Source organism: Muscardinus avellanarius (assembly GCF_963383645.1).
Source record: "Muscardinus avellanarius genome assembly, chromosome: 2".
Lineage (NCBI taxonomy): Eukaryota > Metazoa > Chordata > Mammalia > Rodentia > Gliridae > Muscardinus > Muscardinus avellanarius.
In genome coordinates this window covers 178,708,633-178,734,791 of record NC_137787.1, presented here as the reverse complement: position 1 = coordinate 178,734,791, position 26,159 = coordinate 178,708,633, and the positions used below count along the sequence as shown (strand labels likewise).

Sequence of the window (26,159 nt, the reverse complement as noted above, 5' to 3'; positions counted from 1 at the left end):
GGAAACTGTACATTTTGTGTGTAAGCATAATGTTCTTACATATTTAGGTTATAGCTTATAAAAAATATAAATTTTTAAATGTTTCTAATATAAAAGCTGGGCTATAAAAACATAAGGAATGCTTAAAAATATTTAATTAGGTAATTCCTCAAATTTTTTGAGTTTCAAAAGACATTCTGTTATTTATAAACTCTGAAAAAAAATGTCACAATTAAAAGTGAAGCAAGAATTCGTAAGAACATAACTAATATTTAACATTTTGGAACTCACGCTCTAGAATAAATAATGTTAAATTAAAATATCAGTACAAATTGCCAATAGATATATAAAGAAATGTTCAACATCATTAGGAGATGCAAATCAAAACTATGCTGAGATTGCATCTGACCCCAATCACAGTGGCAAGCATAAAGAAATCAAATAACAACAAATAGTGGTGAGGATGTGGGGAAAGAGGAACTCTTTTACACTGTTGGTGGGAGTTCAAACTACTTCAGCCACTATGGAGATGAGTGTGGAGATTCCTTTGAAAACTGGGAATGCATCTGCCTTATGGTCCGGTTATACCACTCTTGGGTATCTTTCCAAAGGGGTTGAAATCAGAGAACTACAGTAACGTATGCACACCCATGTTCATAGCAGCACAAATTGCCGTAGCGAAAATAAAATTCTTTTTAAAAAGAGCACCTTGGCTGCTATTTTGACGAAGAGTATTTTAGGAACTCAGAACTCAGACAAGGAAGCAGGGAGTCAAAATAGAAGTCATGAGGGAATTTTAAGGACTTTGGACTAAGGTGGTGGCTATTCAAGTGGGATAGTGAAGATGGATGTGTAATAAGCTTTGTCAATAAAGCAAATGGACTTTGAATTTAGATTGAATTTATTAGGGTTTAAGGAGAAGATAATATTTATGCTCACTTTAAAAATCAATTGTTTTCAAGAGACTAATTCATCTTATGAAGTTTAGTTTTATATTCTGCAGGGTTTGTATGTATATATCTAATAATATATAATAACATCAAATTATATACATAACAGAAATATATAAACTAGAAAAAAGGAAAATCAAGACTGGAATTTTTTAATTCTGAGAAAAATGCTTCAGATAATAAAAATTTGTAGTTTAGATATATAGATATAAGAAAAGTGGAGAAAAGTATCAATGATTAAATATAAATCTAAAAAAAATGACAATTGTTTTTCCCTCATAACAGAATAATAAAAAATTGGCACAATTCTGTGGAGTCATTCATCTAAAAAATGCCAGAGTATAAAACATTGTTCTTCCACCAAACATGGACAAACTTGCTTGATTTTACCAGTTTGCCTTTGTATACAATTTTCAAAGACAAAAACTGTGACCAAACTCCCAATAATTTACTGGACATTGCATGATGCTCTTCAGAGAATAAAAATAAATTAGAATGTGTCTAAAATAACCAAGATTCTCACCATTATTAGTGAAGTCCTGATAAAATTTAAGCTGATAAACATACAGTTAAGGTGATAATATATTTGGTTCCATTAGAAAATGTATCTTCACTTGCCATGATATTTTTAATTAATAATAATGTCAGTAAATACCAGTTATCAATTTCTGTTTAGTTTTTGCAGATTGCAGAGGATATGCTGTCAATTATTATAATCAAGTATTAGAAAATTATTTTAAATTGTTAAAGGATAAAAAGAACTGTTAGTGACATAAACTGGATACTTTGCTTTCACCCTTACAAATGGTATAAGCAATTAATTTCCCCTTCACACTCTACAGTTATCTTCAAGGATAATAGAATTAACAACCATGAAAATATTCATAGACAGTCCTCCATAATAAGACAATAAATAAGACCAGTAAAATGGACCAAATGAAAATCTCAGTGACCTTTCTTTCAATATTTTTTCTTAGTGTTTCAGTTTGATTACTATGATCTGACATAGATTAATTGCATATATGTGTATATATAGTTAAATTATTTGAAAATTAAATCAAATAAAGTATGTGAATGTTTTAGTCCTGCGATTACTAAAGTTATAGTGAACATGAGGAAAATGATGACAGGTGTAACCTTAAATGTGACCAATTTTAAGAAATGTTTTGATTGTTCAAAATGAAAATAGTGGCTCCATTTTGAGCCATCCTCTTGTATTTATTAAATCCCTTTCCTTTACAGAGTAATATTATGTATTAATTTGGAATTTTCTACCCTCTCTATAATACTCCCCTTCTCTTTATATATGGAAAAAATATATCAGATTATTTCTTTCTTGTTTCAGATGTTGGCATAATGTAGATACTTGGTGTGGGAAATAATTTAATAATGGGCTAAAATTGAATGAAAGTGAGGAAGAACAGAGGGAAGACATTGGATGGGGAAAAGAAAAGAAAAGAAATATATAAATATATCTCTATTTTTGCCTACCATGTGCATTTCCGTGCCTTTATCACACCATTATGCATATTCTGCAGTGCTATATCGCTGTGGAATTATGCACAGTTGATGGAAACAAGTTAGATACAAAGATAATCTTCAATGTAAATAGAAGATTATCTTCGAAGTAAAGCATGAATACCCTGTCCAGAAAGAGAGGTCATAGCAAAATTCTCTTTCAAGCAAGAGAAAAGTATTGAGAGCTAAATTAATGATTTCCTTAAAAATCTATATAAGAGTCTGTCATGGTGGCACACATTTATCATCCTAGTACTTGAGAAGCTGAGACAGAAGGATGGTAGATTTGCCTCAGCTACTTAGTGAGGTCCTCTACAACTTAGTGAGACCCTGTTTCAAAATAAAGAATAAAAAAATAGGGCTGGGAGTGTAGCTTGAAGTTAGAATGCCCCTTAGTTCAATCCCTAGTGCCACACAAAAAAATCTATATGCATTCAAACTGGGCATGGTGGTATTTACCTGTAATCCCAGTACACGGGTGATGGAGGCAGTGCTTGGCACTGTGTTCACTATTTAGCATTGAACACCCACAAAAAGAAAAACCATTATAAAATTTATGAATTTTTATTTCTGGAATTTTCCACTTAACTACTTTTGTACCATAGATAAATATGAGTAACTGAAACTATAGAAAACAGAGAACTATTATATTTATATGATTACCACTTAAACCATTTCTTTATATTTTTATTTTGACATTGGATTTAGTTATCTGATAACTAAAAGTTTCTTCATTGTGCATAGTACTTCAAAAAAGAAAAAAAATCTAAATAATCTTTATGTTTTCCATATATTCTATAATGTCTAAAATATGAACAAGTTTGTTGAGTTTCAGAAGTGTATTCTTGGCCAACTCAAAATGTTCCCAAATAGTTCATTTATAAAGCTTAATTTGAAAGGTCCCAATACTGCTGATACTTTTACTGCTACTTTTTGTTTTGTTCTTGCAAAACTGGGAAGGCACAAGGGAATGATTGCAATGGATCAGAACATGAATATTTTAGTACTTTAAAGACTCTTTGTCAGCATATTGCAGAATGAAAAACAAAGTGCTATTTAAGCTATGTCAAGGAAAATAAATAGCAAGTGAAAATTTTCTAAACTGATGCCAATCAGTACCAAATGCTTTTCTTAAAGAACACTTCTTATGAAAATCTATTTGTGTAAAGCATGATGGCTATAAATTGCACCTTTTGACAGTTTTAAGGAAGGGATGATCATGAACTAAGCTAAACTTTGTGGAATGGAGATTTTTGTTTTTGGTGGTACTGGGGTTCCTGGAAGCCCTTCTACCTCTGGGCTACACTCCCACACCTATTTTGTATCTTTTTTTTATTTGGAAACAGGGTCTCTTAAGCCAGCGCTGCTGACTTCGAACCTGTGTGATCCTCCTGTCTGGGGGTATAGCTCCGAGTTATAATGCCTCTAGGTTCCATCCCAAGTATCCCCTCCCACCCTCAAAAAGGACAGGGTAGCTGAGAGAAACTCCTGTTGCATATTTCATCAAGAAACTCTCATTAGACAGGACCAAGGCCGGGGGGAGGTCCAATGAACAAAATAACCTCAGTGGTCACTGGTCACAGAGCACAGATATCTGTAGTTTGGAAAGTAGAGGTTTTGCTGTATGAACAAAATGTTCTATAGAAACTCACCTTCCCTTACACTCAAGTCCCACAGAAGGAAAAATTCTGATCTTACTTGTAAAAGATATTTGAAACCTATGGTAAATTTAATCAAATTAACCCTCTGAAAATATTTTTTAAAAAAGTAGTTCATATCAATTCAGCTTTCCACTCAAATAACCTCACTCAAGAAATGACAGGCTCTTAAAAAGAGTAACAATATTACCTCAGACCAATGCTGCATGAATAAATAAGAAAATAGAAAATACGTTCATATGCAAGTGGTTAATAGAAGCAGATCCAGGGACTTAGTACTAAATTTAAACTAAAATTATAAGAAAGTGAAGACATAAAAAATTCTATCATTTCTCTTTGTTTCTCTATGAAACAAAGAAGAAAATAAAATAGAATACAATGATAAATAAAATAAAATATAATATCATAAATAAAAATCACTAATAAAAATATAAGACTGGATTCAGCAGGTGGGAAATAGTGAACTGGAAGTTAATAAAAATATTTTTAAAATCTATTAATAGAATCACCAGATGACCTAGGTAACCCACTTCTCAGTATCTTTCCAAAAGATTTAAAGTCAGAATTTTGTAGTGATGCATATATATTCATGTATATAACATCACAATTCACAATAGCCAAATTATGGAAACAACTGCAGTTTCTATCAAGAAATGAATAGATAACAACACCGTGGTGTATACATACAGTAGAATGCTACTCTGCCATGAAGAAGAACAAAAGTATGTCATTTGCAGGACAATGAATAAAACTAGTGCATATTATGGTGAGATCTGCCAGTTTCAGAAAGTCGTCAAGAGTTGCATGTCTTTTCTCTTATATGTGAAAGATAGAAAGAAAATACAAAACATAAAAGACTTCAAATAATGCCAAGGGAGACTGGCAGAGAAGTTGAAGGAAATTGGCAGACAGAAAAAGGAGGGATTAAAGAATGAAACAGCCCCAATAATACTATGCTGCTATGTGAAGGTATTACTACTAATTCTATTAGTAGATTTGTGAAAGTTAAGGGGAATGCAATGAGATGTGGAGGGAAATGCACCAAGAGCTATGTGCGTGTGTGTTTGTATCACATTGAACCTCACTGTGATGTTTACTAGCAATACACTAATATAATAAAAAACTATACTTGAAAAACTATGAAAATGTTGAAAAATAAAACAAGCTTATCTGAATGACAAAATGAAATCTTTTGACAAATATGTCATTTAGTTAGCAAAAAGAGAGAGGAAAAGGAAAAATTAACATAAGAAATAAATAACTGGCAGTGATTTCAAAAAATGAAGACTTTTACTATTACTTTTAGAAACTCAGAGAACTTCAAACACAATAAATACAAACACATTGCCTAGAAGTTGGCAGATACTCAGGTGTACATATTTGCCAAATCTCATCAAACTGAACATTTTAGAATGGTGCCCATTTACAAAGTGAAATCTAGAATTAATTTTGAGTGTAGGAGGGAGCATGAAGACTAGAATATTATAAACACATATTAGAATTCTGTAGATTTCTTAGTCTGGTATATTTTCTAATTCACAGAATATATTGTCTGATATAAGAGAAACTCAGACAATTTACATTGTACTGATGATAAAAAAATTAGAAAGATATATGAACAATGAAAAGCAAAAAGAAGTCAAACACTGCAATAAAATTGAGTCTTAAGTTAAAGCAGTCTTTCCAAAGGAATCCTTTAATGTGAGGAAAACAAAGGAAATGTCACTGAGATAGATGTAATTTATTCATATTTCTATTCTTTCTTAGGCATGCAATGCTAATATATATAGATATAGATATAGATACTTGCCTTCCTGACAGTCTGATGAATTAATAAATGCTTAATTTTCTCTTCTGACAACTGATATTAATCAATCTACAAAATGAGTAACTTATGCCTGTTTGATACAATAATTTTCCTGGACCTTAAGATCTAAAGGAACTATATATGAAGTGGTTATACTATACTGGAAGCTTCATATTATTTCTGAAACAACAGTTTTGCAAAAACTACTTATGGATAGCATAAATGTTACATAATTTATGTCCATTCAAGATAACAAGAAGCTAAAAAGCATTAGCTATTGAACCAGGTCACGACAAAATAGTAAGGTACTTTTTATTTCTAAGTATACAGTTGATTCTCTTTTTGCTGATCTACAGTTAATATTTATCTTCTACATTAATGAAGTTTTTTTAAATAAAATAACCTCTGTTATACCATGAACTCTAAGGAAATAAGTAATTTATTTGTTATGGGGACCATTTTATCTACAATTTGAGGACAAATGTCAAAGAGTTGCCAAATAAATAAATGAATGATTGCCAAAAAAAAAAAAAAAAAACAAGTGGAAGCCAGTTTTTTACAGTGGTTGGTCTCTATTACTACAAGAACATATAGAATATTTAGATCCTGAAGAAGTAGAGATTGCTTTATTTCTAATCACATTATGATGTTTGAGATTTAAAAACATCCCATGTAGTCCGTTTTTACTCTAGAAGTCAAATTTGAGTATATTCCAAACTTGAGTTTATTTTTGTCCTCTTCTTTGATAATTATCCCTGTGAGTAAATATCATTGTCACAAAAGTACTTGAGATAAGATGAAAGTCATTTTACTGAAATTATTCTTTGTGTGTCTGTGCACATGCATACACATAAATGTGTGTCATACCAAGGACTGAACCCAAGAGCATTCTACCACTGAGCTACATCCCCCAGACCTTTTAATTTTTTTTTTTTTGAATAGGTTCTATGTTCCTGCATTTTAGCTTCAAACTTGATACCTTTTTGTCTTAATCTTCCAAGTACTGGAATTACAGTTTTGCACCACCTACCCTACCCAGCATATGGTAATCATGTATTTGTTTACATAATATCTGATGGTGTATAATTACTCTCTTTCTTTAGTTTTCTCTGTATTTATAGTAAAAAAATTAAACCTTTTTCACATAAAAATTAAACCCCAAATTATAAGTTTTGTTGTTTTACTCTATGTCTCAAAGTCTGAAAAGGCACTGAATTATTTCAATAGGAATTTTAATGGGTATTTTTCTGAATTGCTGGCTTTTAAAATGAACACAGTGTGCAAAACATATAAAACAAGAAAAGGGTAAGTACAGTTTTGATGTATGGTTTCAGACAGCCCTAGAGTAAAATTATTCAGTAATTGTAGTGTCACTGTGAAAGAAAATGTCAGTGTCTTTTGCACCCATAAAAGAGTAGTTATGAGATTTTGAAAGATGGCCGTGACTTTCTCTAGATTATGATAGAAAGTCTGAAATGTTGGGATACATACTATATTGAATCATACTTAGCAATTTATTTCCAAGAATTCACTAGATAACTATCGGGTTTTAGATTTATAAATAAAGGACAATCCTCTTATTCTGCAGAAAAGTGGTAGAAAAAGAACAGTTTTGTGTTTAATAAATATATAAATGCTTTCATGTTTTTAATTATACTTGCTCAAAGGCTTGTTGTCTTTTTCTTATGAAATTCTAAGAAACAGCAGCAAAGACATTAGACTAAAGAAAGAATGCTCCTGAAAGTCAGCCATAATACTTAGCTTTTTCATTATTATTATTCTGCTTCAAACAAACAGATTTATCAATCCTTTGAGGTGGAAGTGTTTGGGGGAATATATCCATCACTTTTATCTGAAGAACAGGACAATTTAAAGATATTCAAGTATGTAGAGGTTAGAGAAAGAAGTACTCAAGGTAAAGTGTATTTTATTCACACTTTAATTTTGCTTCCTGCCTTTTTTAATGGTGTAAATTCCTCCTTTTCACAGCTGTTCTATCTGTAAGTAAGAATGGCTTACGGGCTTTTGTTTCAGAGATCATAAAGTTGAACATGGAAGAAAAAGATGCAAAATAAAGATTAGAAGCTAGTTTTACATGTTTTTATGGTTTGTGTTAAAACATTGAGAAGAAAACACTTTAAATCATTCAGAAATAAGCACAGTAGAAAAAGATAAGGTAGAATTTTTGCTGAACACATGACAATAAATTATAAACCTAAAGATATGGGTTTATAAAAGCTGCTGGTAAGGAATTACTAAAAAAGTACTATGGAATAATACAGTGACACCTGGATCTTATTGCAACTAGCAAAGATTAAAAGCAAAACAAAATTATAAATCAATATAATTAATAAGATTCCAAATATATTTTACTCTAAAATGAAAATAAATTATAAAATAAGTCTAGGTATTTTAAGTAATAGATATTAAAGCTCTTCTATTTTTTAGAGAAACAACAAAAGAGAATTTCTTTGGAAATGTACTTTAAAAAGTACTTTGAGAAAGATTTCTGGTTAACTTAACATGATTACACAAAAATTATTATAAGTAGACTGATTCTTGTTTTATTTTTTTCCAGGTTTATTATAAGTTTTCTTATAAAATATAATCAATTAAAATTAAACAATCCATCTAGTTTAGGTGTGTGTACATGCATGAAAAAATTATAATCAAGAATAAATTATTTTCATCATTTCAAAGATTTGTTTACAGAATTTTATTATTTTGCCTACACAAAGCATCCAAACATGTGTGTGTGTGTGTGTGTGTGTGTGTGTGTGTGTGTGTGTGTGTGTGTAGCTTGTTGGATAGGATACCAAAGAACTGTAAGACACTAAGGTCCATCAAGATTCACTAGAATCTGCTTATACTGGATTAAGGACTTAGATTTTAAATAAAGTTGGTAAGCATGTCCATAATCTTCAGAGTATTGAATGAAACCTAGTCAATTACTCACATGATTCTTATTGCTTCTACCTTGAGAGCCTTTATATCATAATGGTGCCAATAGAAGACAATATTTAAACTACAGTTTTCTTCAGAATGGTTTGAAATTTAACATCCTAACTGCAATCTAAATAAATGCCATCACTCTATCCCTTAACTCTAGAATCATTCTGATAATAAAATCAACTGTTTCCCTAAATAAATCTGAACTTTTTTTCCTCATCATGGTCAAATATAAAAAATACTATTCTGATATAGTCACATGGCTGCTTAAGAATATCACCGTATAGCCAGGAGTGGTGGTGCACTCTTATAATCCCAATACTTGGGAGGCTGAGGCAGGAAGATCGCAGGTTTGGAGCCAGCCTTGGTGACTTAGTGAGGCCCTCTACAACTTAGGGAGACTCCAAGTATACCTACGGGTGTAGCTCAAAAATAAAATGCCCTAAATTAAATTCTCAGAACACACCACCATTAAAAAAAAAAAAATCACCTTCTCTTTCTTGCTTAATCAAAATTTAATGTATGATTTAGTGGCCAAGTTATATAGAAAACTAATATTAAATCTCTGGTATTATGTGCAGAGATTAAGCAGAGCAGATCAAATTACCTTTGATCCTTTGGAGAACTTTTAGAAAGCAATAACAAATCCTCTCTTAAAAACATTGCAGAAAGTCATACACTAAGATTTCAATTTCATTTAGCTCATTTCATTCATTCATACATTTAATGAAAGAGTACTAATTACTTACTATATGCCAAGAATCTAAATTACTTAGGAGTTTAAATGTTATGCCTTATATAACATTTGAACATTTTAAGGTTATTGTGATAGACACATTTCTAATTACTTTTGATTTCTTAACTGATGTGAATTTTATCCAACAGGAGACATTCTTGTTATTATTTATTTTATTTAGGTTTTCTGTTTTTGTGAAACTAATCAAACAGTTTTTCCAAACCATGTATTATTATATTATTTTCCTGATGACAACAAATATGATCTTTATTATAATTGAAAGAAGATGGAGAATTATGATTATAGGTTTGAATTTTAAAGTCAGATTTCCTAAGTCAAATCAGAGTACATATTTGGTAAGTATATTCTGTCAGGTTTTAAAACTTTTTTTGTTTTGGTTTCCTTATTAAAAAATAAAACAGTTCTTGCCAGTTAATGTTTCTTACATAATATACCTATACAAAATATATAGAAAAATTCTGATATATAAACAAAAGATATATATTTTTATTCCTAGATTTTCATGTATTCATGGTTCTTTTCTGGGTTTTTGGTTGTTTCATTTCTTTGGGGTTTATGTATTCCCACACAGAATTTATTTTCACTTATAAGATTCATTCTTCTCCCTCTCATTCTCCTTTTTCTTTTGCATTTATTATTCTAGCATGTGTAAATCTCTATTATTCTTTATTCTATTATTTTGGATAGAATTAACATGTTTTAATATTTTCACTTATTCAGAAACATGATGTTTTAAATTAATACAAACACTATTAGCTATCCTTTAATAATAATTGTTTTAAATAATTATTACACAATTATTTTATTGTTTATTGATATTCATTTTAATAGGACAGATATTAGAAATAATCATGCTTTTTATATACTTTTATATAAATTCTAAGCATATTACACATTCTTTAAAATTATGGTTTCCAAATTAATCTTTTAGATCTGCATGTAGAATATTGTTTCCTCTGAGTACTTATTTTTTTGTGCTGAACATTGAACCCAAGGGCATTTAATCTCCGTGCTACACTCCCAACCCTTTTTATTTTTTATTTTAAAACAGGGTCTCTCTAGATTGCTGGGCATCTCCTTGCTAAATTGCTGAGACTGTCCTCAAACCTGAAATTCTATCCCAGCCTCCTAAGTACTAGGATTATAGACACATGCCAATGAATCTGGCTCTTCTCCTCTACTTTAAATAACTTATTATGTTGTGAAGCTCTCTTTGAGTTTACTTGCTTATGAAAAAAAGGGAAATCAACAAACTCTCATGCATATGACAAAGAGCCTAGTACCCACTTTGCTATCTGTGGGCTATCTGGACCTGCAAACCATGGTATAGTAGCTTTAAAAAAGATAGTGTCAGTGAATTAAAGGGCTTACACTAGTTAAGAAATGTTAATAAAATCTATAAACTTAAACCTGTGTGAAAAATGCATATGTGAGTCTTATTGATACAACAAATAAGGTTAATTGTAAAAAGAGAAAGTCATTCATATAATTTGGGATTATTTGCTCATCAACACAGAACTGGCAACTTAAACTATCTAATAAAATTTTCATTCTATATTAAATACCATAATTTTACTAGAGTGCTAGGAAGTGTAAAATTTGATTTCTGAAGAACAAACAAAACCCTAAGACATATATAAATTGCAGCCTATGAAAGTGTACAAAAAATAAAATCATAAAAATACATTTAAATTTATTATAGTCACCACTCTCACTCTTTGTATGCTTTTTGTTTTACTTGTATAGTAATACTGTGCCTATGCTTGATTTTATGAGCTTTAAAAAGTGTATAGCACATAGAATCAGATTCATTCTATTTAAAATTTTAATTAAAGATATAGAAGACTGCTGAGTAGTTTCATAATCAATTCATAGGTGTTTGGGAAAGATTAGAACACTTAATGAATAGTCTCTGTTTAATAGAGTATTCATTTAATATTTAGAAAAAACTTAATTCTTCTGCATTTAAGTAAATGTTAATCACTTGGGATTCATAAACCTAGTTAATTCTGTATTAACAAAAGCCCTAATAGTGATGAATATTTTTATTTTTATATTCAAGCTCTCTGTACATTAATTAATCCTTTAAAAACTTTAATATTAATAATTTAAAACTGCTGGGTAGTGGGGCATGAAGACTAGAACTGCTTCGAGGAATTGTATTTCTTCTGACAAATGCAAGTGTACCTGGGTTTTACCACATTTTCTAATATATTTTCTATATACCATATTTAATACCAAAATCATGGCACTGAATTTAACATGATGAAAATCCAGTAGACTAATCTCCTTAAAACCAAGTCTCATAATACAGACTCAATGAGTTGTGAATGCATGCATAAAACAACTATTGCTTTGTTCTGCTTCATATAAGCTAGAAATTAGTACTAAATTTCCTAATGCTCAAACATTTATTCTTCGGAGCTGAATATGGGAAGAAATGTTTTTAAATTATTTTAAGAATAATGACTGAAAATAATATATTAAGTGCACGTTGGTGTTTCTAAGTTTTATAAACAAAATATCTAAACAGAAAATCCTGAGGAAATCCTATGTTTTAAGACTTATCTGTGAACTGAGAAAAGTCTATAGTTAGAAGGAAAACTGGGAAGGCACAGTGCTTTAGCGTTTCAGCCAGCATTCTTACTGCCATGATCCAAAAGGACTGGCCACACACCATAAAGGAAGGAAGCTTTATTTACTCACAGTTTTTGGAGACTGCAGGATTCAGTCCATATGAGGCTGGGTTCATCAGCAGATCTCAGGGCATGGAGGCAGAAATCAGAGAGAGGGAGACAACAAAGCTCTGCTCTCCTATCATGAAGATCAGAAGGAGAGAGAACAATCCAACAAGATTCAAAGAGAAAAGCACAGTCCTTAAGGTCATATTCCTAACAACACACCTTCAGCCACATAACACCTACCTAGATCATCACCCTGCAAATCCATTACACTGGTTCTACTTACTGAAGCGATTACAACTTTCAGGACCACACTATATCAATTCTGAATATTAATATGTAAGCTCTTTAGGGGTCATTCTATGTCTAACTATAATGATAAGGATATACAGATCACAAATATTCTGTAATTGAATTTTCTAATGGTGTTCTTCTTCTGTCACCCAACTGGGCAGGGTGAAAAAAACCCATATTTTGATGTGAATGAATATGATTAAAATCTCCAAGTAACCATGTAAATATTTTGGTACCTTTGTTGGTTTGTTTTTAGTTTAAAGATCACTCATTTAGCTACCTTTATCTCTTTCTAGATAAACTATACTGTCTGTGATGTGGTCATTTGCCTATTGCTACTATAAGAAAGAATTCTAATGTCAAAGTATAAAAAAGTTATAGTCCTAAGAAAACAAAAAGAGCTCTAACAGTGACCTACACAAATGCTATTTTAAAAGGAGAACTATGAAGTTATAAATTCAATGCTCCAACTTGATGGAGAATAGCACAAGGGGCCAACTATCAGAGAAGAGATAGATAGATATTTGCCGGAGCCAGCCTGCAAAAGTATGGGTTCTGAAGAGAGGAGTGAGGATGAAAGAATTCAATTCTAAGAATTTAATTCAAAGAATTTTAATTCAAGCCTGGAAGGATCGCCAGTCCACTCCTGGGTTGATATCTCTACTGGCCAAACCTGGGTTTATTTCTCTTGAAGTATTTATACAGTCCCAGGTCAATCAATATCCTCGTGCTATCACTACCTGATCTTCTCTCAGACCCTTTACTTTGAACTTTCCATGACCCCAAACCTTATTGACTCTGGGCAAAGGGCAGTCATCTGAGTCAGAAATATTCTTTTAGGGGAAAACCTTAATGGCTCCCCACAGATATCCTGGTGCTTCCTAACAGGGACAACATTCCACTGAAGATTAAGAATGATTTTAGGGCAGGCAAGCTGACACATGCTTGTAATCCCAGGTTTTGGGAGACAGAGGCCAGAAGATCATGGTTTAGCAGCAGCCTCAGCTACTTAGCAAGGCCTTGGCAACTCAGTGAGACTCTGTTTCAAAAATAAAGACCTCTCTCACCGTGCACAGAAATAAACTCAAGATGGATCAAAGACTTGTAAATTAGACCAAAGACTATGAAGGTATTAGATGAGGGCATAGGCTCAACACTCCAACATTAGGCACTTTCTCAACAAAACTTCCAAAGTGTAGAAAATTAAAACAAGAATTGACAAGTGGGATGGCATCAAACTAAAAAAGTTTCTGCTCATCAAAGAAAGCCATCAAAACCTAAAGAGAAAGCTTACAGAATGGGAGAAGATCTTTACCAGCCACCAATCTGATAGAGGGCTAATATCCAGAATACATAAGGTGCTACAGCACCAAAACAAATAACCCAATCAATAAAAGGGCAACTGAGTTGAACAGACACTTCACAAAAAAAGATATAAATGGCCAATAGATACATGAAAAAATGTTCAACATGATTAGCCACCAGGGAGATATAAATCAAAACTACGCTGAGATTCCTTCTAACCTCAATCAGAGTGGCAAGCATAAAGAAATCAAATAACAACAAATGCTGGCAGGGATGTGGAGCAAGAGGAACTCTTACACTGTTGGTGGGAGTGCAAACTAGTTCAACCACCATATAGATCATTGTGGAGATTCCTTAGAAAACTGGGAATGGATCCACCATATGATCTGGCTATACCACTCCTGGGTATCTTTCCAAAGGGGTTGAAATCAGAGAACTGTAGTAATATATGCATACCCATGTTCAAAGCAGCACAATTTGCAAGAGCCAAAATATGGAACCAACCTAGGTCTCCATCAACAAATGAATGGATTGCAAAATTGTGGGAAATACACACAATGGAATTCTACTCAGCAATAAAGAATAACAAAATCATGTCATTCACAAGAAGATGGACAGACCTAGAGAACATTATGTTAAGTGAGATCAGCTAAGCACAGAAAGAGAAGGGACATAAGTTTCTCTAATATGCCCGAGCTAGGAAGTATTGGAGATAGTAGAGGGACTCCAGATATTGAAGGGGAAACCTCAGCAAAGGCAGAAATATAGTGTAGGGGAGGAAGAAGACTAAAGTTGACTAATGGAGGAGCTACATTCAAATATGTGTATAAATGTGAATGTAGCATGGTCCACCTGGACACTCATGTTGAGAGCAGGGTTAGGGAGAAAGGGAAGATGAAGGGGCAGGGGCACCAAGTACTGTGCAAATATATGCCATTGTCAATATGATCCACATTATTATGTGAAACTATAGTGTACCAATAAAATATAAAATAAGTAAAAAGACTAAGAAATAGGGCAGGAGGTATAGCTCAGAGGTACAATGCCCCTGGGTTTCATTCCTGGTACTGCAAAAAAAAAAAAAAGATTGTTTTTACTGTCAGAATTTTTAGGATACAGAGTAGATTAATCTTAAATTCACATAACTTTGGGACATTCTTTTTTTTTTTTATTTTGTGGTACTGGGGCTCTTGGAAGCCCTTCTACCTCCGGGCTACACTCCCAGACCAATTTTTTTTATTTCTGGAAACAGGGTCTCTTAAGCCAGTGTGGCTGGCTTCAAACCTGCATGATCTTCCTATCTCCACCTCCCAAGTGCGGGGATTACAAGTGTGCGCCACCATGCCCGGTGTGGGACATTCGTTTTTAATAATTTTTTCTTAAAAAAGACAACTTTAAAATTTTGTATTTTTAACCAAAATAATCCCATAAAATATCCTGATCAGTACATTTGTGTGTATTAAAAACTAAGACTTTGATAATACCAGAGGTAATATAAATCATTTATTTTCTAAAAACAGTTATCTCTATGAACCCATATATATTAGTTATAAAGTGCTTTCTCACTGAGCTAGGCATTATCCTTGTCATGAACTCATTTCTGAAAATGTAATATTTTTGTTAGAATATTTCAATGTTGTCTTATTCTGAAAAACAATTTTTTTTTAGCTAAAGGTGATGACCACACCTCTAATACCAGTATTTGGGAGGCTGAGAAAGGAGAGTCACAGATTCAAGGACAGCTTCATCAACACAACCTCAGCAACCTAGTGAGACACTATTTCCAAAGAATAAATAAAAATGACTGTGGATATACCTTAAAAGTATAATGCTCCTGGATTCACTCTCTAGTACCACAGAAGAAAATAAGTAGCCGGGCGTGGTGGCGCACGCTTGTAATCCCCGCGCTTGGGAGGCAGAGACAGGAGGATCGAGCAGGTTCGAAGCCAGCCGCGTGCACTGGCTTAGGAGACCCTGTTTCCAAATTTTAAAAAAATGTAAAAATAGGTCTGGGAGTGTAGCCCGGAGGTAGAAGGGCTTCCAGGAACCCCAGTACCACCAAAAAAAAAAAAAAGAAAATAAGTATAACAATGACAACAAAAACAAAAACAACAACCATCTTTTTCTCAAGTGGAGAGGAGGTATAGGTAGATGACATCTTACCCAAAGATTTTGTTTTTAAAATGTGTACATAATTCAGAAAATAGCCATTTAAACAACAATTACAATCTTCTAATTCCCAGAAGAATGGGAATTAACCTACAATATGACCCAGAAATACCACTTTTGAATATCTATTAAAAAATGGAAACCAAACTACCAAGCAGATGCATGTGTATACCAGTACATTAAATTACAGAACCAGCCAAGATGTCTTTCAACAGATGAATGGGTTATAAAACTATGGGATATATATATATATATATATATATATATATATAATGAAATTGTATATATTAAGAACAAACCTTAAATGAGTAAAGAAGGCAACCTAACTGATAGCAATGAGCTGAAGAGGGAAGAGCCCTAATGTACATGATGTACATTCATAAACATATCAAAGTCAATTACTAAGCCAAATATGAGGAGGGGGGGGGAGGGGTGGGTAGGAACTGGGGAAGGGCTAAATATGTGCTGTGTACATGTATACCTCTACATCCTATACTTCATAATGATATAGGATTACAGTGCACCAATAAATTGTAAAAATGTGCTATTACTATTATTATTATTATTAGTAGTAGTAGTAGTAGTAGTAGTATTTACCACTTCTCTATGGTCTACAGGCATTCTACTTAAAACTAATTCCAATTAAAGATCCACAACTATTCAAATAGTAGGAGCCATTCCTTTTTTATTTCTGAGGCAGAGTAATTAGTATTTCAGTTACAAGTTTTTACCTATAGAATCAGGATTATGAGAGTATTTCCACTTTTAACTATCACTTTATACTTTTTGTAATCATTGAGCAATACTATCTTGGAGTTGTAAAATATAAGGTATCTTAGAATTCATTCAAATGTTGATAATCTGCATTGTTGGCAGGCTTGCTGGAGACCTTCATGCTGTGTTACCTAGCTGGGTCCCAGGCAAGCATTAATGTTTGGTCATCTCAAAGAGGGCAGTATAATGAGGAATTAAAGCAGTGAAGCTTTGAGATTGAACTGTATTTTCCTCCAGACTTCTCAAAACTTTATTTATATGACCTTTAGAAAATAATTTTTTAAGCTTTAGCATTCTAATGTAAAATGTATTATAGAACTTCTATATAAACTATAATTATGTAGGGGAAGAAAGAAAATAAATATGTAAAGTTTATACTTCTTATTAAATTCCAAGTATTGACTAGCTTTGTTGAGGTTATCATTATAAACATTGTTAAATAAGTCTCAGTTATATTAAGTGAGACATACAAGAGTACATAGATAATGATTATTTAATAGAAACATCTGCATCAGCTGGTTCTAAAGTCAGTTTGGTTTTAACTCAACATTGCTTTTGAAATAATTTGTGAATATATCCATATTTATAAGTCTTAGAAAAGCTTAATCTTTCCAGGCACATTTTCTCTTTGCCCAAAAGGGTTTTGAATAGAAAATAATTCCCTCTTTTCTTATAAACTATATTACCTAAAAGTAGATAAAAGACATTTTTTTATTCTGATGCCAGAGTTTGTATGTTTGAGATCATCCGATATTATTATCTGTAAAATGCCAAAAGTGTGCTTCTGGTAGTAAAGAAGTTGGAGTCTCATGAACAGTCTCAAATTGCTCTTTGGCACAAGTCTTTCCTGACTTAGCTTTAACATGTTTGCTATCGGTGTCGTTTGAGATGCAAGAGTAGCCTCAGACACCAGCTTTAGATATATTTTTGAATGATAATTTATTTGGCATGTTTACTTTATCTGTCCAAATCATACGATGTGCCTTTCTCACTGGCCTATTCAATAATCACTCAGTATCTTATTATATGTGCACTTTGACCCACAGACCATGAAAACACAAGCTCAACCTCAATTCTCTGCTGCTAGTTTTCTGAAAATCAGGTGGGTTTCAGTGAGTACTCGGAAAAGACTTGGAAGATGAATCAAGTCGGAAGCCATCTTCCTACTGCGGTTTTGGTGCCAAATGAGTTTAAGACAGATGTTGAGAAGCAGCCGAATCACTTACTCTCCGTACTCCAATGTCTGATCAGAACTTTGCAATTATGAGATAAGAAAATTAAAATCATATCTATGGTATTTGGTCTTTAACTCTGGTTCATTGATAGCCCCAGATTTTCACTCTTTTAACCATTAGAGACATTTAAGTCTTCCATGCCTCTTATTAATTCCTTTATTTAAATTTCTCTTGGGTTTTGTTTTCTCCTCAGAATTCATATTGATGCTTTCAAAGAGTCTGTCCCCATAATCTATTAAAGACTTCTCTAGGCTTTCTAAAGGAGCACATGGTCAGTTCATAACAAATACCTCACCCATCCTATTAACTTTTGCTTTTCCTTTTCTTTCCTCTCTCCCTTTCTTTCTTTCTTTCTTTCTTTCTTTCTTTCTTTCTTTCTGTCTGTCTGTCTGTCTGTCTGTCTGTCTGTCTTTCTTTTCTTTCTTTCTTTCTTTCTTTCTTTCTTTCTTTCTATTCTTGGTACTAGTGATTGAAACAAGGAAGGGGGGCATTCTACCTTTGAGCAACATCTTCCCATTAATGAATGAATGAATGAATGAATGAATGAATGAATGAATGAATGAATTGTGATACTCAGCACTGACACTTCCAGCCTTGTTTTATTTTTTAATTTAGCCACAGGTCTCACTAAATTATCGAGAGCCTCACTAAGTTGCTGAAGCTGCCCATTCAGCCTGAGATCCTCTTGTCTTAGCCTCTCAGATACTGGGATTAATTTTCATTTTGAAACAAAGCCTAGCTTCACAAAATTTCTAAGGCTGGCTTCAAACATGTGATCTTTCAATCCCAGTCTTCTAAGTATTAGCATTATAGGCTTATGCCTTTGCTCCTGCCATATTGGCATGTTTCTTGAGTAAATAGTTTTTCATTCCTATTTGTAGTCTCTTCTCTTTATTTCCTTGTAGTAGTTTTCTGAAACACAGAAAACTTTACACATTCATCCATCTGTTCCCTTGCTATGCTCTTTATCTGTCTGCTATTCTTTTCTCTGTTTAAGGAATGTTCATCAGAGTAACTCTACGTTTATGATTCTTGCATATCTTTTTCAGCATTCATTTTTCGTCAATTCTATATATCTTTTGTTAATAACAATACATTATGAACCTTTGAGATGAGAAAAAATAAAATAGTTATAGCTCTGATAAATTGCAGATGTGATGGTTTACCTGGATCCTTTGCTTAAATGTCTTAATGTTGTATAATAATGTATATTGTGGTATACTAATATACTAGTATGTATACTAGTATGTATTGGTATGTGTACTAATGTGTATTAGTATATTGTATATACTAATACACAATATATTGGTGTATATTGACATGAATATTGTCACTACTGTATTAATCATATTTTATTGACATCAATTAATTTCTTTTTACATTTATGCTGAAATACTACCTTAATTTGTAAACTGTTTTGTCTTCAGCCTATCCCCTCTCAAATTCCTAGAATCTCCATGCAATTTAATATTCAAATATTAAATATTAAATATTCAAATAGCTTTAATATTCAAATATTAAGCATTTGCATAGATGAATCTGAACTTAATCAAGTAGAAACCAACTTATATTGCTAATATTACATTTCACCAACTCCCTTTACCCAAATCAATCATATATAATTTTATTTTTCCTTATCATTGCTTTGCTTGTTAATATGCACAAGGATTTGATCTTGTACACTGATGAATAAAGAAAATGTTCTATATAATAAATTTAGTAATCAATACGTTAAAATTATCTTAAACATTCTTCATCCACATTTGCCAGCCTTATAAATCCTGTGAGAGACATTTTTATCCCATATCTGATTACTGGTTTTCTACATCTTGTATTGGATCAGGTAGACCATGACATCTTTCATGGCGCCTCCTTCATAATTCTAAATTTCTTCTGAAATTTTTCTTTTTTTTTTTTTTTTTGGTGGTACTGGGGGTGGAACCCAGAGGCTTTCTACCTCTGGGCTATACTCCTAGACCCATTTTATATTTTATTTGGAAACAGAGTCTCACTAAGTTGCTGAGAGCCTCACTAAGTAGCTGAGGCTGGCTTCGAACCTGCGCGATCCTCCTGTCTCAGCCTCCCAAGCACGGGGATTACAAGCATGTGCCACCATATCCGGCTATCTTCTGAAAATTTTCAGTGGCTAATATATCTAATGTTTATTTTGTTGACCTTTGTTTTAGCCATGTTAAATTATAAGGTTTTTTAGTAGATGAAAAAAGTTATAATCATTCATTTTTCAAAATGCTTATATTCCTCCTTAGTGTAATATATTATACATGCAATTCACAATTTTGTTTGGACTTTATAGTTTCAAAGATCTGTGTTACTTTAAATAGTGATTCCAAGTTCAAGTTATATATTAGGAACTTGTATTAATTGCTTCTACCTGATATTAGAGTTTTGGACCCTATACTAATATTTTAGAGGATTTTTTGCAATAATTTATTTTGGATTGGTAAGCTTTGAATGTTATTTTTAATTTATTCTACTTTGATATTTTTAAAGAGTGAATTTCTTCCTCTCCCTCGGTTGCTAATAAAGTTCTACTTTTTTCATAAGTAGTTTAATTGTAATTTAATAAATTTTACAGAAAGTGGATCATCATTTAATAAAGTATCTACTCAATTTTAATCATGAGATTTACCTAGTGTATTTAGTGAAAACTTATTTCATTCTTCTAGAATTAAAATAGTCAGTCTGACTTCAACTAAGTAATGAATAATTATAGTTATTTATTATATTTCACAAGTTAATACTTAAATCACTGTGTTTACTTTCTGCTTTCTCTCATATCCATTAAATTTTTTAAAAGATTCTCAATATTGCCATCTGGTGGAGAAATTATTTTGGTTTTCGTGGTTTTTTTTTTTTTTGGTGTGTGTGTGTGTGTGTGTGTGTGTGTGTGTGTGTGTGTGTGTGTGTTTGAGCCTTGGACCTAGGGCCTCCCACTTGCTGGTTAAGCATTCTAACACTGAGCTAAACTCCCAGCTCATGATACTGTTACAAATGTATCATTTTAAATTGACAAATAAAAAACATATATGTAGTGTATAACATTTTTTGAAATAAAGAGACATGACTAAATCAATATAATTAGATATTCATTATTTCAGATAATTATTTTCCCTGGGGGGATGAGAACATAAAACTGATTTTCTTTTCAATTTTAAGGATACAATGCATTTTATTAACTATAGATCTGCAATAGATCACTTAAACTTATTTTGCTAATTTCACTCAAGTTCCATACCCTCTGACACAGCCCCACTCCTTCACCTGCTAGTCATCACCATTTCTCTCTACTTCTATGAGTTCAACCATTTTTTAATCCACATAGAAGTGTTATCACCTGGTATTTATCTTGGAATGCCTGGCTTATTAATGACTTATTCATTAGAGTCTTAAAAGTATAATATTAAACATTTTAATATTCCAAAACATCAAAATGGAAAAATACATTGCAATTTATATCACATATGCATGGAATTCTCATTATAATTAATGAATTAAAAATTTTAGGATTAAAAAACATACCCATACATAGATCATTATCATAATAATTTTTCTGATTGATAACCTCTCTATGTAGAATAAAGAAATTAGTCATTGTTAGATATCCTCAAATAATTATTTTAAGGATTCTTGTGGATACGCAGAGGGTCAAGGCCCTTAAATAATAATAACTGCATATCATTTCCAAATTATCTATGCACAACCTCCTATATACTTTAAATTATGTCTGGATTACTTAGAATACCAATACTATGTAAATGAACTGTTGTGATGACACATTGTTTAGGAAATAAGTGAAAATTTTTGTGCATGTCCACTACAGATGCGATTTTTAAAAAATATTTTCAAAACTCAGTCAATTGAATCTGTGTATGGAGAACTTGTGGATACAGAGGATGACTGAATGAATGTATTACACATATAAATTTTAAGTATTATAAACAAGATTTTTCAACTGGGAACATGACTTCAGAAATATATATATATATATATTTATTTATATTATATATACATATACATATATATACATATACATATATACATACACACACACACATACACACACACACACACACACACACACACACACACACACATATATATATATATACTTTGTTTTTGGTGGTACTGGGTTTCCTGGAAGCCCTTCTACCTCTGGTCTCCTAAGCCAGAGCACGGGGCTGGCTTCGAACCTGTGCGATACTCCTGTCTCTGCCTCTCAAGCGCGGGGATTACAAGCGTGCGCCACCACGCCCGGCCCAGAATAATATTTTTAATGTCCTACAGACAGTGAGCCATGATAAGTTGGTGACATCAATCATATTCATAAGACAGCTATTTATTGATTTTATAATATCGAAAACTAATTGTACACTAGCTAACTCCTGAGAAATAACAGTACAATTCATTGAAGTTGTTTGGATGTAATACTGTTTTCACAGCCAAAAATTGCTGGTGAATTGATATAATTTATAATAAAAATGCCTAAAACATTAAAATATTATAAAATCTCTTGACTTCTTAGTCACTCAATTTTAGAAGTTGGAGTTAACTTGGAGTTCTAACAGCATTCTCTTACCAAAGAGAATATATTATATTTTGTTATGCCATGGCCATGTTAGCTTTCGTCCAGCAGATGGCAGCACATGCAATAGTATGCATTTTTAATTTTAAAAAAACTAAATGATATTCCAAATATTGAACTCATTTAGAAAAGAATTACATAAGTTCAGCTATGTTAGCATTGGTATTGGACTTGGTAAAATTTTAAACTCAATTTTCTTAAGCCCATTAAAGAATATGTTTACATATCTTACTGAAATACTCAAGATCGCTATTTCTATCAAAACATAGTAAAATTATACGTAGTTATGCTTACCAAATGTATAATAATTTCTATTTTTTAAATAAAAACAATTATTGTTTATTTGTGTAGTACCTTCAAACTGTCACTTGGCAAGCACAATGAGTTGTCAAAAAATCTTGCTAAAAGTTTTGTTTAGTAATGAAGTGAATATAAATTTGATCTTTTCCCTTGATTTTTCTGCCCTTCTCCTTATTTATCTTTCTTTGTTTTTTCTTAGATTTTTGGCCTGGGAATGGGGAAGACTTTGTGGTCTTTGCCCTATTTCTTTAACCCCCCTCCGTGTTTTGTGTGTGTGTTTTTCCACCTTGTTTCCTTGAAATGGGAAGGTCCTGTTAGTCTTTCCTATTCTGATATGATTGCTTTGCTTGTGCTACTTCAGTGTATTACTGTTCTTTTTTTTTTTAACCACTTATGTATTTAAGAAGTCAAACTGCTAGCAGACTTTCCAAATCCAAGATATCAGAAAAGAAAAAATTGACTCTATGAGACATTTGACCTCCTACCCAAGACTGGCCATCTTAGGCCGAATGCCAAAAAACTTACCTCAGTGACTTCACACAAAGTTCAAGCAGCTCTGCCCAAATAAGGGAGAAAGCCCGAGGCCTCTCTCTGAGTTCTCACCGTGGAGCGTATGCATTGCCCAGTATTGTGCCCTAGACCAGCACTGCAGAGAGGCTACTGACAGGGCCTTCTGGCTTTACTCGGAGGCTGCGATTCCCCTGGCCAGGTGTTGTATATAATTTTTTCTTTCCTGATTTTGCATTGTTCTGTGCTTTTAATTTTTATTGTTAACACTATCTTGGGTGCGAGAAAATCTCCCAAGATGTGTTGTTTTAATACTACAGATTTCATATATTGAAGTGGGATTTTTATTTTGTTTTGACTATTTTTCTATATTAAATTATCTGGTGCTTGAGATTGTGTGAGAGTGGCTTCATTTTCATCTTTAGAACAGAACCATATTAGCAAAAGAGTATTTTAAAACTATAGCTCAATTATTTTATTTTATTTTATTTTATATTTTGCGGGTCTGGGGATGGAACCCAGGGGCATTTGACCTCTGAGCTACACCCCATGCCCTATTTTTCTATTCTTTATTTTGAAACAGGGTCTCACTAAGTTGTGGAGGGCCTCACTAAGTAGCTGAGGCTGTCCATCAACCGCGATCCTCTGGTTTCAGCCTCTCGAATGCTGGCATTACAAGCATGCACCACCACGCCTGGCTGCTTCAATTATTTTAAATAACATTATATACCCCTCAACAAATACTGCTTAACCATAATAAAATAAAAATATTCTAAATCCCTTTAGAAATAGTTCCACATAAATCGTTTTATATTACGTGAAACTATCTAGGGATATTTTATATTTTTATTTTAAAATATGACATTATTATATACATACATTATATATACACACATATATTTGTATTTCCCCTAAATAAGATTGTCCCTGCAAAAACGCATTTAACTGTTTAGAAAAATGTGATATGATAATAGATGGTTGAAGCAAATGGTTTTATTTTGACCTTTTTAGTAATACACCATCTAGCAAAGAAAGATCCATAACTAAAACTTTTACAATCCCAAGACATATACTGCTATTTAAGGAATCCTACATTTAACTTATTTGAAAATTAAGACAAATCACCTAGTTTCCCTAATTCACATTCCAGGACACTGTAATAACCCCCAAGTCCCTGTTGATTTGTAGAGCGTCCTATGAAACTCATAAACAAGTCTGTGGAAGTTACTTAAGGTGGAAGTTACTTAAGTTTTCTTTTTTTTTTTTTTTTTGAGATCTAAGGAAGGTCTGATCTTTATTTGTTACACTTAAAAATTCTTGTTTTTGACTGGACTCAGACTTAAAAGTAGAAGCTCTCAGAGAGGACAGCCTGAGTCCCTTGGCAATCTGTTCCTGGCGTTTATCTTTGGCTTCCTTCATTCTCTTGGACAAAAGTTTAGCATATTCTGCAGCCTCTTCCTTGTTTTTCTTAGTACGCTGTTTCTTCAGAGCAATACGCCAGTGTTTGTGTTGCAGGACAGGTGGAGTAACAAGATGCAGAATCTTAGGTGCTTTGGTCCTGGGTTTCTTACCTTCCTTATTTAAGAGCTTTCTGACAACATATTGGCGGACACCGTCTTCTTTGGAGAGACTGAAAAGTTTTTTAATTCTGCTGGCTCTTTTGGGCCCCAGGCGACGAGGCACAGTGGTATCCGTCAGTCCAGGAATATCCTTCTCTCCCTTTTTTTTTTTTTTTTTTTTTTTTACAATAACCAAGTTGAGAAAGCTCAGATTGGCACCCACAATGCAACCCCGAACAGATTTGCGCTTTCTGTCTCCAGTTCTCCTTGGTCTGTAACAGGAATGCCCCTTACTCAGTAGTAGGCGAACACGACCGTGGGTCAAGACACCCTGCTTCATGGGGAAACCTTGTTTGTCGTTCACACCACTGATCCGGACCACATAACCCTTCCATTCTTCACCCAGAGCATCAGCGGCAACTTCTGTGGCCATACACTTCTTTCTTGTAAAATGTATGAAGTTTGCGTTCATCGTCCACTTCGATGAGTTTCTGGCAGACAGTGGCTGGGAAGGAGATATTCAGCTTCATCTTGGTGCAGCTGATCGCCTACCCGGCGCCACGAAAAAGAGCGTTACTTAAGTTTTCTTTTCTTCCCCTGTTTTTGTAGCTTCTCACTTTCAGTGCTCCAGATAGTACCATGAGTAAGCCCTGTAGTGGTCATTGTTCAGTGTTTCTTCAGCTAAGCATGTCTTTGTTATCTGAGCTTTGGAGGAGTTACGTATTCTTTTTAGAAACGGGGTTTTATTGTTTCTCTTCTGATCCAGGCATTGGTATATTATCAATAAACAAGAAAACATATCACTACACTACAAATTAGGAGTCCCTCACCTAAAACATTGTACAACTGTGTTCTCTGTGAAGACAACACCTTCCCATTTTGCCCATAATCTATCTATAGAATACCAACAATTAGCACCCTCCAAAAATAAATAGATAAACCATAAAGGAGTCATGGGGTCACATTCGCTCAGTGGAACATCATGACTCTACGTTGTCTTCATCGCTCCTGTCCAGTCAAGGTGGACATCCTGATTTGGGTGTAAATTTTCTTCCCCAAACTCAAAATTATTTTAGTAATTATTCTTCAATACTGATTGCAAACATAGCCAGAA

At 32.9% G+C, this 26,159-nt stretch overlaps 1 pseudogene across 1 annotated transcript in view; it reads right to left on the bottom strand.

The window, feature by feature from the left end:
* LOC308258873 (small ribosomal subunit protein eS6-like) overlaps positions 1-25,575 on the bottom strand; it is a 110,511-nt pseudogene extending 84,936 nt beyond the window's left edge. Inside the window, exon 1 of the transcript in view lies at positions 24,792-25,575. The product of the transcript in view is annotated as a small ribosomal subunit protein eS6-like (transcript). The remainder of the gene's footprint in view (positions 1-24,791) is intronic.
* Between the last annotated feature and the right edge of the window lie 584 nt (positions 25,576-26,159).